The 15369-nt window shown below is 44.5% G+C and overlaps 1 long non-coding RNA gene across 1 annotated transcript in view; it reads right to left on the bottom strand.

Annotated features, from left to right (window-relative positions):
- Positions 1–5188: 5188 nt before the first annotated feature.
- Positions 5189–15369, bottom strand: part of LOC121083715 — a 42575-nt gene continuing 32394 nt past the window's right edge. Inside the window, exon 3 of the long non-coding RNA XR_005826461.1 lies at positions 5189–5309. This is a non-coding gene — a long non-coding RNA (uncharacterized LOC121083715). The remainder of the gene's footprint in view (positions 5310–15369) is intronic.

Genomic DNA, 15369 nt, shown 5'->3' on the forward strand with positions numbered 1-15369 from the left:
CCTCCCATGGTGTGAAGCTGAAGATCGCCAGGAATCTGTGCCGCTCCCTGCCTCCTCGGCAGCTGCCCATTAGCACCAGCAGACTCCTAACGGGCTCCACGGCGAGACACCTCTCTCTCCATAGGCCACCGAGCGCCTTCCTTAAGCTGCATCTGATTATGTTTTAAATTACAAGTGCTTCACACTCCTATGCCACCTTCAGCTTGAGAAGATGAATCAAAGGACTACCTGGTAATTATGTAGTTTCAAACACTTCCGTGGAGTAGGAAACTGCTTTTATGCTCAATTTAGAGAAAATAGATTCTCAGGGGTTAATTAACTTGTGCAGTGCTGCTCAGGATGTTTGGTCATGGAGCTTCGGAGACACTAAGTGAGTCTTGATCTAACCATCTCCCTAAGCCATTTTTTATCTCCTGGTTGATATTTAACCATTGTGTTTGCTGCTGGCAGGGATTTTGGCTGCCCCAAGTGACCGGCTCGCCAGAGGCTCATGCATTTTCTCGCTCACCTTTCAGGCTTGGTGTGCCTGGGCTGCTCAGGAAGGCAGCACCGCAGAGAAACGTCGCTGTGGCACATGAAGTAGGAAGGACCAGGAATTAAGTGACTGCGACTGAATCTGGGAAGGCCAGCTTAAAGTTACAGAGAATCTGATAAGCTGGATTCTGCCTCGGTTTATATTCATGTATGTTTTATGAATATGAGTATTATATTGTATATTATCAAGATTAACACTAAATAGTGACTCTCCCACTGTACTTTCCACAAAGCTGGAAACAGAGAGAACAGCAATTAAGAGAATTCAGGACATTTAGGCTAAATACCACTTCAATTTGTGAACAGTGAGCTCTGTTACAGCTTTCGTGGAGAGGACTGCTCTCCTCTTTAGGACAATTTTGCAGAAATTAAAACAGGAAAGTAAAAGAATAAAGGGCATGTGGGCTTTCTTTTGTTGGATGGGAACCACACTGGTTGTTCACTGCAGCATCTAGTAGCTTCCTAATCTGTGCTGCTTCTGCAGTCACTAGGCTGCTGCTAAGTCGATAATGGAACATCACAACTGATAGTAAACATAAATCTGTTGACTTTTTTTCTCTAAGAGCGTAAGTCAGCCAAGATCTCCATACCGCAGCAAGTGGCTTGGAACAGAAGGCGACAAACTACACAATATCCCTAGGAAATCAGGCTGCAATCTGCCCGGTGTACGCTACCGCAGCGCGTGTGCCTTTGCTAGCGTTGGGACACGCTCTGCTTGGGGAAAAGCCCTGTCGGCCCCAAGACTGCGTGCCTACCAAGAGCTCTGATCAAAGCTTAGCACGAGTCAAGTGCCAATCTGAAAACACCACTGCCTTTATTTGCGATCAGCTTTACTGAAAAAAAAAACATCATTTTGATTCATTGTGCCCGAAGCTGTTGAGGCTTCTCTGCCATCTAGTATGCTTGCAGTTAACAGCACCACAATTTACAGCTTTTCCTTGAGTACCTCCATGCTCCCATACACTGTTGTAACGTGCTTAATGAAAGTAATTTCTGCAGCAGATAAGAACCACTTTTTCTTTACAGGGGCTTTAAATTGTAATGGTATATTAAACCCCAACTATAGATTGGAAAGGAAAAAAACCCACCACAACAACATGATTAGGCATGGAAACACTCAGTAAAACTGTTACTTATAATGAGTAAGAAGATGAAGATGTACAAATAAAAGCACAGCATGTTTTCTTTGAGCATCCTTATTAATGAGAGGGACTGTGGGGCTTCAGTATTAAACAGCCGATGAACGGCAGCCATTTACATCCGAACAAATTGATCCTAGCAAGATTAGCAGAGCTGGGGGACAGATTTCAAGCCTCTCATTACTTTATATGGAGACAAATCTTAGACGGGACTGCCTCCTCACCTTCAGCAGGGTTATCCCTGAAGAGCGCTTTAACGGTGATTTCTGTGCCGGCTGGGCTTTGCAAGGAGGCCAAGGGACTTTGGTGCTCAAGGGGAAGAGGCACTTTGTCCCCACCGATCTGTGAGGGAGCTGCAGCATCCATCTGCCGTCAGTTTTTAACACGAGCCCAGGTTTTTCTTTCCTTGGAAGGAACTAGGATAAAACTAATATAAACGCATTTGTTGGTTGTTGTGCCACTGGGAGCAGTACTGAGTTTCTATAAATCACTGGAAATACTTGACCAGTACGTTTAAATTGTATTTTGAGGTTTACTTTTTATAAAATTATTATGCAGTAGAATCAGCGTGCTACAGCAGCACAAGCAGGAATAGCTTTTCATGGAAAGCTGCCAGTCTCCTGACTTGCCTATAGAAAAAGATGAGTAAAGCAAAAAAAAAAAAAAAAAAGAGTTTTTGCCTGTGGTTTGGTTTTTTTGTTGTTGTTGTTTTCTTTTTCAGGCATAAATAGAATGAAAATTTTGGAAATCACAGACCAAAATAAAAGACAATGGCAGGTAAGTTTCCAACTCTAAAACCCTGAGGATTTTATAGTCACCCCACACACTCCCTTTCGAGCTAAGAACCGTAATATTCATCTATACAGAGGATTCACATAGATGGCTTGTGGGAAGCTGAATGGGCTTTCACTGCAAGAAAATACTCTTCTTTTCTGGTCTGTGTAGGAGGACCCAGTTATTCTTTCCTATTTAATCAGCATATTCACTTAGAATGTGCTGACTGTTCTTGGATTCCTAACTAATAGGCAATATAACAGTTTCATCAAATCCAAAATGAAATGTGCAATTTAGGAGGCTAAACAGAGCAATGAAATATGTGATTATTTAATAGAAAATAGTGATTTGAGATCCTCAATCCTGTTCAGCTATCACTGGATTTTGTTTGTAACATAGAGTCTAAAGTCATCACTTTCTAAATACAGTGTACATGTAGCAAACCTTTTACTATAGGTAGTTTTGCCCGTTTTCTGTAACTTGGTGCATAATAATATACATAGGGCCAAAGAGGAAGCTTGGGACCCCTTAAACCCTGGGAGGTCTGCTCGAGAGCTGCTGCATTAGGAGGCTGCTGGACTCCCAACCGGCCAGAAGAACAGAGAAGAGAACAGGCAAGAGAACCTCATAGGCAAGATTACTGTGATCTATACAGAGAGATTTTCTTACGCTATGGTTTACAACTACAATTACAATACACAAAAGAAGTCAAAAGTGGGCACCCTGGTCTTCGTACTAAATATTCATGAGGATTTGCTTTTTATAGTGAGCTTCCATGCAGAAATTTCAAAATTCTGTTTTCTCTGTCTTTCCTCCTTCCCTCTTTTACATCATTGATGTGAGCTATTGGTACCAACTGTACCCTGTATCTCTGGTCAGGATAATAAATTTGACAAACTGAGCTTGTATTTCAGGAAGATCTTCCTAGGGCTATCATCTTTTCTGAAGCCCTCTCCTTACAGCCTCTGGCTGCAGGAGACACAGGACTACTTTTCCATCACTCAACCTTCCATATGAGCCAACACACAAATTCTGGGGATGTTGTGATCTAGGGTCTATTTCTACCAAAAGAATTGTAACAATGAGCCAAAGCTCTCCTACCACCACAATTCTTAATAGAGACAGCTCATAGGCCATACACCACACAAGGGGAGAAAGCAGAAACAAATAAAAGATGAAGAGATGAGACAGAGTCAATACTAGTAAGTTTAAAGCAAAGAAGTCAAAGCATTAGAGAATTAGAAAAACAAAACAAATCAAAAAAAAAACCCTAGACACACGGCAAGATGAAGAAGCAAAGGAGGAAACGGCAGCTCTGCAAGATGAAAGGTCAGCCCATTGCAAGGAGCTCTGACATACCCCCGGGTGACAAGTGCCTGACTGTCCCAGACTGGGCGTGACTGCCCTTGAGGTGATAAATATATTAACGCTCAGCCTAAGAGCATGTTCATCTTAGCTCATTACCGGGACTATTAGCAAAAGTCAGATAATTACCAGGTAACTGTTATCACCATGTATTCATAACCATATCATCCTGCTTTCAAACCTCCAAGCCTTGCCAAAGGTGCCCAAATAAGTCACCCATAGACACGAGAGTTACAGTGTGACAGAAGGAAGCAATCCCCTCTCCTTAAACATCTACCACTGCCTCGCATACTCATACTTCTCTTTCTCTCTCCACTGTCTTACATGGAAACAGAGGCGATGAGATGACTGAGAAACACTTTAATGGTAAGTATCTCATTTAAGACATTTGTTACCCTATCTCTTCTGTGAAACAGAGATTTGGGAATCTTCTTATAAGGAGATGGAGAAATTGGCTCATTAAAAAGGGAAATTATCTGCATGGGTTCACTAAAAAGGAGTACTGTCAGAAGAGTATGACAGAGTACATCGATGAGGACATCAGGACAGAAGCCAGTCTGATGTAATATAACCTAGAATTCAGAAAGGCTTTTGACAGCATTTATTTTTTTTTTATGAGAAGTTAAGCAGAGCAGGCCTAGTTTCTGGAGTAAAAGTCAGAGCAATAACCTGCATATAAAGCTGACTGCTGAACTGTAAATGGTAAATCTCATTTTTAATGGGGAGATGTGATCTCTAGCAAAATGGAGTGGTAGGACTGGTTTTACTTAACAATTTTAATATATTCACTGTTTGAAAAGAGGAACAGCTTGACATGCTGGTTCTATGCATAAGGGATATCATAAATCTTACTTAATTATATAAATATTAATCCTTTCCTGTAATTGTACCATAAACCACAAAAGTTATCTGATAAAGGTTAAAAGTGTTAGACAGATTGGCAAGATTCTCTTTTTTTCTTTAAGACTAGTGCAGTGATTTTTTACCCTTTCAAAGATATACACCTGTCTATAGCAGCTGGTTTTCCATCACCTTCAGGATTTGTGCTTCTGAACTCCTGAAACTTGTGATGGGCTGAACACCACCTGAGGAACAGGGGGCTGGTTTAAATTTTATAAAATGAAAGTTAATCACTGAGGGTCCTTTTGGCTTCCAGGTTCTCATATATGGAAAAGGCGTTTGCTCTCTGAACATTTTTAAACAGGCTGCAGCTAGATCTTGCAGGTTACGAAGGAGATTATGGAGACCGAGCCAAGGCACTGTGTTGCAGTACTGGTGCTTGAAGAAATGCCATGACACGAGATGTCCCCGAGATTTTGTTCTTTGCTCCCCGAGGTTCTGAATAAACTCATAGGTCATTCGTTACTCACGTGAACCTCTCCTCCATCCATGCAGAGTCTGCATGGTCTCTGTCACTGGAGGTGGACCGCTCTTCCCGTAAGGTCAAGATGCTACATCTGAGCAAGCTTCACAGTTTCCATGGTGCTCTGTTTCCTCCTAGGGAGGGAAAAGTCATGGAAGTCATACAACAGGGAATAGCCTTAAAAAGGGGAAGAAGTATAGAAACTGTCTATGCTTCCCTCTTCTCCCCTTTCTGCAGCCACTACAGTATTTGTTCAGCTCTGATGGGATGGGGACAAGCGCAGTGAGGTTAGAGAGGAACCGTCTAGGGAGGCAGTAGGGCCACAGCAAAAACAAAAGAAAACCAAAACCAAAAAATGCTACTCGGGCTGTTTCAGGATAAATACAGGTTGCTGGCAATTCCAAATGGATGCAGAGAAATTAGGGCAGTACTTGTTTAAATTCATTACTTGTTCTGAATCTACTAGTTCCAAAGGGTGCAAGACAGTCAGAAATTCTTCCAGAAGATTCAGCCAACTTCTGGTAGGGGTAGAGCAACAAACAGAATACCAACAAACAGAACAAAGGCCACTTTATAAACACATATAGTGGACATTTTATAGTACCGCTTTTGAGTTTGAGATGCTATACAATTCACAGCTCAGATGATCTCTGATCTCCAAAGATGACTGAAATAGTGTGCAAGTGAAAAGCAGACAAAATTGAGATGGTACGTTTTGACATGAATTCATAGTCTCAGTCAAGTTTCAAGTGAAGAGATGCCAACAGCCCAGAAAATCACCAGAGTCCCCAGGGAAATACTGGACATCCCACCAGGGCACCCAAGGCCTGCCTGGAGATGAACACGCCAGTTCTCTCTGATGATGGATGTTAATCATTCAAGTTTTTAAAACAGGGATAAGAGGATGCTCTGCAAGAATGAAAAATGTACTTGGGGAGGAATGATGGAATGATGCAGGGTAATTGTTGTCTGGCTAATCAGGAACATAGTTCTGCCAGCTGAGCCACTGAAGGTGAGGTGACAACACAATCTTTCGCTAATTTAGAGTCTGATTCCATTGTGGAGCAATTAATTCCTGAGTTCACACACAAAAGCTTGACGCACAGATCCCAGCAGGGAAGGGAGTATGCTTTAATCTTGCCTTGCAAAATTCTTCTCACCCATTCAACCAAGGGAGTTTGTTTCTTGGCAGACATGCAACTATCATTAGATTTTAATTATCAGTATAAATGGCAAACAAGCATAGATGACACTTGGGTATCCCCCTTCCTTTTCAGACTTGCAGGTCTGCTTTAATCTGATCCATTACTGCGTATTGGTGCACAACACTGAGTGCACAGAGTGGATTTCCAAAGCATGGGTCCTGAGGATGCACGATACAAGGATGCTTGGGCAGTATTGAGCACTGGCCTTACCGAACATGAAACAGCATCCTGCAAAAGGAAGACTTGACATAAAAAAACACCATGCCTGTGAGCAGGCCGCTGAGGGTGACAGGACAAGGCAAACTGGGGAGAGCAATAAGGAAGCCTGTCAAGTATCTGTTTCCAGATATTAGGATTGTGGTTAATAAAACAGGAAGAATTTGAAATCTTAGTGCATGGGTGAAACTGCCAGCACTACAGCAACATGATGGGGCAACCTGTAGCACTGGTATGTTAGTATCAAGCATGTCCAGGAATGACAGGCAAGGAAAGAAAGAGACAAAGGTCTGCAAAACTTAGGAGAAAATGGTATGTGCTTGCTCTAAGTTCAGATGGGAGAGAAGAGTCAGAGCTGCAAGAATTTCTGAAGGAGGAAAAAATAAAGGGGAGGATTTCCCAGCAGCAGCCCATTGCAGATTCTTAGCTGGAAGCAGAGAATGAATGCAGCTGTGCTTAGGAATGGACTAAAACCGTAAGTAACCACATGATGTTTTCAAGGATGGTGTTGTAAGAGAAGGACAATCCATAACTTCATTGAGATGCATGTTTATAAAAGCATACATATATCTCCAATCAGTAATTTTTTCGTGCTAAGCAAAGAGGCATTCGGTGTCACCCACCTCTGCGAGTGTCAGCTGTAGCTCATTAAACAGCTTCTGCGTTTGATGATGCCCTGGTTCCCAAATTACCCAACGTCAGAGTGCACAGCAGTGCGTCACGCAGGAGATGAGCGGCAACCCCGCCGGCACTGCTGCACACCAAGGGGGTAGGAGCTTTTCTGAGCCAATTCCCCTATTGCAAAATTAAACATATATACAATTTCCCCAAAGAGCGCTCATGCCAGGTTATCTCAACCATAAGGCCAGGATATTTTTTGGGACACACTCAAGCTAAAAGCTAAGATGGAAACAACAGGCTTTGGGGAAACTAACTACAAGGGGAAAGGAATTTTTTTCCTCATTCAGTCCAGGGAGGACTGGTTGGAAAGTATGAACATCATTTGTAAAATACCACAAAAGAAGACTTTGCTAAGGAAAGGACAGTATGAAAGCAGGAAAGCAAGGATCAGCAGACTTCAGCAAAAATAAACTCAAAAACCATCAGGAAGATTTTAGAAATATAATCCAAGGGATAAAGGTGTACTGTTTGAGAGTCAGCACTACTGAGAGAGACTTTATTAAAGACACGACAAAGTGTCCCAACACAGATGAAAGATAAGAAGCACTGCAAGAGAGTATTACAAATGTATCAGAAGCTCATTGCAGATCTGAAGATCAGAAAAAGTCACTGCGAAAAAAAGCAGTGGAAACAAGACACATCGCTGCAGATGACAATAAAGGAATAGCCCAAGCATGAAAATACAGAATTAAAAAGAAAAAAACCCCAACAAACAATAAAATACTCAAATCCCACCCAATACTGCACAAGACAAAGCTAGCAACCGCCAGAATTAAATAAACAAAATACATGAGAAGCACAGGGAGGCAAAGGAGAATCCAAACCCATGCCTGACGGAAAAGGAGAGCATCCCACAGCCGCTGTGGAGAAGGCTGGATTGATACTGCCTGTTGCTCCGCCTTCAGGCAAAAGGCGAAGAACATTTAGGTGAGTTAGATACACTTGCACGAGTGACGTGGGATGAAATCCACCAATATTTAAAGAACAGTTTTAAAGCAGTTGGTGTCAAAAAGTGATGAAGGGTGGAGACATCCCAAGTAACTGGAGGAGGAAAAGTAAAATACCTATTTTATAAAGTAAAAAAGTTGTGGGGGGAAGAAGGGTAGAAGAGATTCAGAACTACAGAATAGTCAGAATGCCTTTGGTTTTTTAGAAGAATTCTGAAACAAATGGCTAAACGCCTATTTCAAAAACTAAATTTTAAGGGCTGAGAAACATTCCAATGGAGTAGCCAAAAGCAAATCTTCTGAAATCCTTACTTTCCCTGTTTTTCATTTTATTTTATTTTACTTTGCCAGGACATCTGGCCAAACAGATCAGGAAAAAACTGTGATATACGAATCTCAGCATCAGTGGGATTTCTGACACTGCCCTCTATGTCATCACTATGAACAAACCAGGAGAACATGGTCTTGGTGTGAATGGGCAATACTGAGAAAAAAACCCCACAACCTCTCAAGAATTGTTCTCCAAAATTAATTGTACAAACGGAGGCAAACTAGGGGTGACCTTTCTAGGGTGATTCTTGTAAATAATCTCTTAAATGCTTTGTTATCTTTCCTGCTCACAGAGCAGAATTTGTGGAAGACACCAGACTAGAGGGATGACAGGACTGGAATGCAAAGTGACATGTGCAATGGCTACGTATTTTTTAGGAAAGACAGGCCAGCAAGGAGAGGTGTTGGAATTGCTCTTTATGTGAGGGAGGAACTGGAACGTATCAAGCTCTGCCTGGGGCTGGATGAAGAATGCGTCAAGAGCTTATGGGTGAGGATTAAGGGGCAGGCCAACATGGGGGACTCTGTTGTGGGTGTTTGCTACAGGCCACCTGATGGACAAGCAAGTCAATGAGACCTTCTACAGAGCTGGAAGTAGCCTCATCATCACGGGCCCTGGTTCTCGTGGGGGACTTCAACCCCCCTGATGTCTGCTGGAAAGCCAGCACCTCCAGGCACACACAGCCCAGGAGGTTCCTGCAGAGCGCTGGTGGGAACTTCTTGACATGGGTGGTAGAGGAGCCAACAAGGCGAGATGGGCTGCTGGACCTTGTGCTAACAAAGAAGGGCTGGTTGGGGATGTGAAAGCTGGGGATCGCCTTGGCTGCAGTGGCCATCAGATGGTGGAGTTCAGGATCCTGCATGCAGGCCTGGGCAGGCTGGAGAGCTTGGGAGGAAGGACCTCATGGAGTCCCACCAAGGCCAGTGTCAGACCCTGCCCTGGGGAGGGAAGTCCCGGGCACCAGCAGGGGCTGGGGCTGAGCTGCTGGGGGGCAGCTCCGCAGGGAAGGGCCTGGGGGTGCCGGGGGGTGCCAGCTGCCCGCGGGCCAGCAGTGTGTCCTGGGGGCCGAGGGGCCCGTGGGACCCTGGGGGGCACAAGGAGGAGCGTGGCCGGCAGGGCGAGGGAGGGGACCCTGCCCCTCTGCTCTGCCCTGGGGAGGGCACGTCTGGGGTGCTGGGCTCCCCAGTTCAGGGGAGACAGGGAACTACTGGGGAGGGTCCAGCAGAGGCTGTGAAGATGACGAGGGGCTGGAGCATCTCCCTGATGGGGACAGGCTGAGGGAGCTGGGGCTGCTCGGCCTGGAGAGGAGAAGGCTGAGAGGGGACCTTTCCAGCGTCTACAGACACCTTAAGGGCGGGTGCCAAGAGGACGGGGCCGGGCTCCTGTCTGCGGTGCCCAGGGACAGGGCACGGGGCGATGGGCACACGCTGCAGCACAGGGGGGTCCTTCTGAATATGAGGAAGAACTTCTTTACCTTGAGGGTGACGGAGCCCTGGGACAGGCTGCCCAGGGAGGCTGTGGGGTCTCCTTCTCTGGAGACATTCAACCCACCTGGATGCGATCCCGCGCAACCTGCTCTGGGAGAACCTGCTCTAGCAGGGGTTGGACTGGGTGGTCTCCAGAGGTCCCTTGAACCTCAACCGGTCTGGGATTCTGGGGTCTTTGTACTGCGAACAAATGGCTGAAGTCAGCAAGAGAAACACCACAGACACAAGAAGACAGCGTTGTACTTGGGAACCAAATGCTTGAATAAAAGCAGGAAATAACTGACCAGGCTGCTAAAAAGGATCTTTAATTTTATGCACCACTAAGTAAATATGTGATGCTGTTGCAAGAAAAAAAAAGATAATCAATAAATCAATAAAATTATACATTTCATATTGACACACTCAATGTATACGAAACACAGAAAGCTATTTGTGATGCTGATGTTCATTTCAGTGCATAAATGGCTGTCTACATTAAAAGATGGGAAAAAATGTGTTTATCTTGCAGCAAAGAAAAAGCTAGGCAAGATGCAAGGTGAATGCTGGGAAGGTGAGTGACAGGCAGGAACTGGCTACTCAGAGGGTGTGAAACAGCCTTTACTGAGGATCTTCGAGCAACCGATGGGACAAACATCTCTTGAGAGAAGGTCGCAGCATAACAGGATCTGTCTCTATGCAGAGGAACGGAGATTATTTCCCAGGGGCCTTTCCAGCCTTCCACATCTGTGCCTCTAGATTCATGCAAGAAAAGCAGCCTTTACCAGAGTTTCCTTAAAAGATGCCTGAAGTTAGGCCCTTTTGAAAAAAAAAATGAGTTAAGAAGTATTCTAATGATGCAGGCCTTGGTTAAGTAGTCATCTGGGCAACGGTTTTGGGAGTCTCCATTTTCACAGGTCAGGATTACCTTTGTAGCACCTTTGCTCTCGCCTGTTTTAACTTAGGAGTGGGTAAGTCAGAATTTTGTGCAGAACGGGAGGAGGACTGGGCCCACAAGATTCTGTGTCTGGTTTTGGAAAAGCAATAATAACTGCTCTGAGCCAGGGGGTGGGCCAGGCGAGCACAAGCAAAGGAAAGAAATTTAGATGCTCTTGAGGAAAGGACATTGCAACCTTCAACAAGTCTCAGGAAATGCTCTGTCAGAGATGTAGTGTGGGGTTTTTTTCCCCTAGCACCCACCTATAGACTTCATTTTCTGCCTAGAAAGTTTCTTAATCTAAAGCCAAGAAAACCTGATTCTGATCATCCTTTCCCCAGATTGAAACTGGATCCGTTGCAAGGTGCTGGTCCTCAGCATCTTTCACAGACCTCTGCGGTTCCAGCTCTTGATAGAAATGCTCAAGTGTGATGGGAGGAGGTATTATCATTTGTATTTCATCTTGCCAAAGGATGTTTTCCATTGTTGTTATTATCGTATAAATTACAACTTTGACTAAAAATGGCAATGCCATACAGGACTAATAGTGCCATAAAAAATATTATTATGGTACTCTTTAAAGGCATTGATTTAAAAGAACAATAAAAATCCGATTTTTGTCTGCTGCTTCAAAGTATCATTCGGTTCATTCTAAATATCAAGCAGTAGAAAGTTAAAAACCTTCAAACAATGCATGAAGCAAAAGATACAAAGACACCATCACCACAACTTTGTACCAGGGAGAGCGATAATCACTACCCACTCCTGAAAGAAAAATAGAATACTTATTTATTGATGGGTAAACTTCAGGTTTGGCTTTGTTTTTTTTCTAAACACTTGGAAAAGCACTTAATTTCACTACTGAATTTCTAAGATGACAATGGAAGCAAAGCTTTTCCTGAAAGGTATTATGCTTATAATCAGGCAGTACGTGCAGCTTTAGGGCACCCTGTACCACATCAGAAACGCTGTTTGGCTACAACTCTGATCTGGCAAGAAATGAATCTGCCTATTCACCTTCCTTTAAGAAATCACTCTGATGGGTTAATTTTGCATCAACAAGCTCTATGACAGATCAAGTGTTACCTGCCATCCTCACCTGCTTAACTTTGTTCAGATTAGGCATCATCTGTCCTTCCACGGCCAGCAGAAAGCTGGCATAAAACTTAAAGCTCACATAAGCTCTCACTAATTTGACAGAAATGTGACAGAAATTCAACACTGGATGTGGATCAAAACTTGTACTGCTGAGCGATCCATTCATGCTCACAGCTGGTATTAATGGTCACGGAGACACACGGCTGAAGAGGAAAGTTAGCAGCGTGTGAACTGAAGTGAAAAGAGCTGCGAGGAGTTTCATACTCAGAAATTGCTAGTATTAGGAAATGGGTTGAGATGACAGTTATGGAACCATGCAGGAGCCTATAGGGGGAGGTGTGTGGTATATGCTGTCAATCAGCAACATCATATAGAGATGTCTCCATTTGTAGAGCACTTGAGAAACAAACAGTTTGGACACAGAAAGCCTTGCAGCCCAAGAAGCCACCTGAGAATCTCCCTAGAGGCTTGAATATAGTTTAACAAACAATTCCTGCAAACTCTGAGCTCTACATAGGCACCAGTGGAGATCCGGGGTTAGGACCTTCCCATTCAAACAGAAGCAGCCTACCCTTGGGCAGGACAATCAGGAAAGTGATAGATGCTGCAGCAATTCATCTCCTGCATTCGGTGGTGCTGAGACGTTTGTGTGATAAAAAGGCTTTTACTGTGCTCATTCTGCAAAGCCTGAGAGCTTGACTGACCTGCCCACGTCACACAGTGTTGTTCTTGGCTACAAGGGACTTATCAAAGCCCTGATACAACGAGTACATTAAGGCAAATAAAGATGTAGACCTCTACTGTAGGATCTGAGCACTATCTAACATTTACCCTCACAACACTCCCAGGATATAGCACGTGAGGCATAGATGTCTCGAAGCTGTAGGTTCAAAGGTAGTTCAGAAGTTACCTCGCTCTTCAAATGGGTAGTTTTTGAAGCTCTAGAGTTTCAATTTAGATGCCAGAGTCAGTCTCAAAACTTCCTTCTGGCAACTAGAGCTTCAAGTTAGATGACAGTCTCAAAACATCCCTCCACCTACTACCCTAAGACCTGTGGTACTTTAAATGGGGTCTAAGTTTCTCCAAGTTGACACATGCAAAACTGCCAAGATAATGAAGCCGTGACATAGCTAATCACAAGCTGCCTGAGCTGTTTGGAGCTTTAGTTCAGAACCTGGAAGCTATGAAAGAAGATTTCCAGATGAGGCTTTTCTCCATCTCTGAGATTCCTGAGGTAGGTGCGATCCTTTATTGCAGGCTGGGACTTCTGAGATGCATGAAACTGAGACTGAAGGGATTCATGGTCAAGTCTTTTACATTTTGGCTACAAATCTGTATCATTGGAGTAAGAATCATAGAATGGTTTGTGTTGGGAGGGGAAGGGACCTTTAAAGATCATCTACTCCAAGAAGTCAGCTTGAATCCGGTATTTCTAGGTATTTACTTGAACACCCTTGAACAGAGGAAGGAAAAGGCAGCAACATGGTGATGTAGGAACTGTCAGCTTGAACACAGAGTTAAAAATCTCTGTGCTAAATCAAGCACAACTGAATTCTGCACACACCTTACTTAAATCCCAGGGAAGTGCTGAGCAGCAGGTAAATCAGCCTGCATTGAGCCTTGTGCTGCAACGGCCAGATAGCTTTCTTTTTTAAAGACAGCTCGCCATACTGTTCTGAAGAACCTAATAAGGTGACAGCATTAGCATCAGATGCATTAGCATGTTTACGAGACAAAAGCGTGGTGCTCAGAAATCCAAGGTCCTAAAGCCACAGAGGCTAAGACAGCCTTGCATCCAGGATACCGAGTCCTGCTTCACTGCAGGGTAATGCAGTTGCCTGTTTGATCTCAGCACACTAATAATAATTCTTCTTTGTGTTCAGTAGCATGCACACAGTTTGCAGTGTAAAGATGCCACCACGGGCAGGATAAATTGCACAGGGCATTCAGCATTGGAAAAAGGACACGAGGCTTCCTTAGTCCCAAGCTCTGCCGCTCCCTTTGCCGCACTGCTTCCCAGCACAGGGCAGGGGCAATGATGGGGCTTGAGATGCAAACCTTCGCACACCTCCTGGCAGCCATGGGGGAGAGGGCAGGAACGAGCACTGAGGTCAAGGTGCGGTTGCAAGGGCAGGAGAGAAGCCACGGGGTCCTTGTAGTGGCCCCATCCTTCCCTTGCAGCCCTGCCCAGATCCCAGCAGTAACCACAGCCAGAACGCAGCAGTGCAAAAGAAACATGTTCCTACAGAGGAGACACTAAAGTGAAGCAACATCCTGACAGCTCATAAACCCAGTCACGTATCTGTCTGAAATTTAAATTATTCTTATAGGCAGGGACCGGTATTCCCTGACACTAGTCCATATGTGAAGCTCTCAACGAGTGAATACTTCTGCTCTTTCTGATTTACTGGGCACGCAAGACCTTCTCTCTAAACTCGACAGTAAATATTCTGTTTATTTTCTCAAACAAAAGGGAAGGACCAAGCTCAAGGCTGCAAAGTCAGTACAAAGAGAGTCAAATTTATTCAAAGAACACGTGCAAGGCTGTAATAGGAAAAAACCGACAAATTAGGGCGAGGGCATGTAAAACAGAATAAAGAGGAAAGGCTTTTAGTTACCGGTTTATATGCAGTCAGTTCTCCTGCTACAACCTAGCTGTCTGTGCAGTCACATTCTCAGTCTTGCCCAGATGCCGTTCACATATGCAATCACTGTTAATCCCAACCCTAAATGTCTCCATGAAAACACAGACGGATGCTTAAACATTTGCCAACCTGCTAACTTGCAGGCAAGATAAGGACAGCAGCGTGTAATAAAACGCCTTACGGATTTTCAGGAGCCGCTACCTTCCTTTCTTAACCCTTCAGCAAACGGGACGGTCGAGAAGCATCACTGTCCTGCCCGGTTTGGGTGCGAAACGCCAGGTCGTGCCCGGCAGAGGCGGCGAGCTGGGGACCCCGCTCCCCCCGCCCGGCAGCACTAGGTGGCACTGGTGGCATTCGCAGGCATCTCCTCCTCCCTTTCTGCTTCTGGGAAAAAAGCATCCACCGATACCTTTCGACTTTCAGCAGGCGAGAACGGGGTGGAAAACAACTCAAGTATTTCTCTGCGCGGTTTATGAGCCAAAGATTAACAAAAGGTCCCTTTTGCCACATCACTGGGGCTGAAGGAGGGCTGGCTGACCCTCCTTCCTCGCAGCACTGACTGGGGCTTCAGCTTGTTAACCTCACCTTTCAGGGTTTTTAATGATTACAAGGCAACTGATAGAAATACTATGTTGTGCATAATGGTGTCTTTATAACCATTAATTATGCTG

The sequence above is a fragment of the Falco naumanni genome, chromosome 2 (genome assembly GCF_017639655.2).
Source record: "Falco naumanni isolate bFalNau1 chromosome 2, bFalNau1.pat, whole genome shotgun sequence".
Lineage (NCBI taxonomy): Eukaryota > Metazoa > Chordata > Aves > Falconiformes > Falconidae > Falco > Falco naumanni.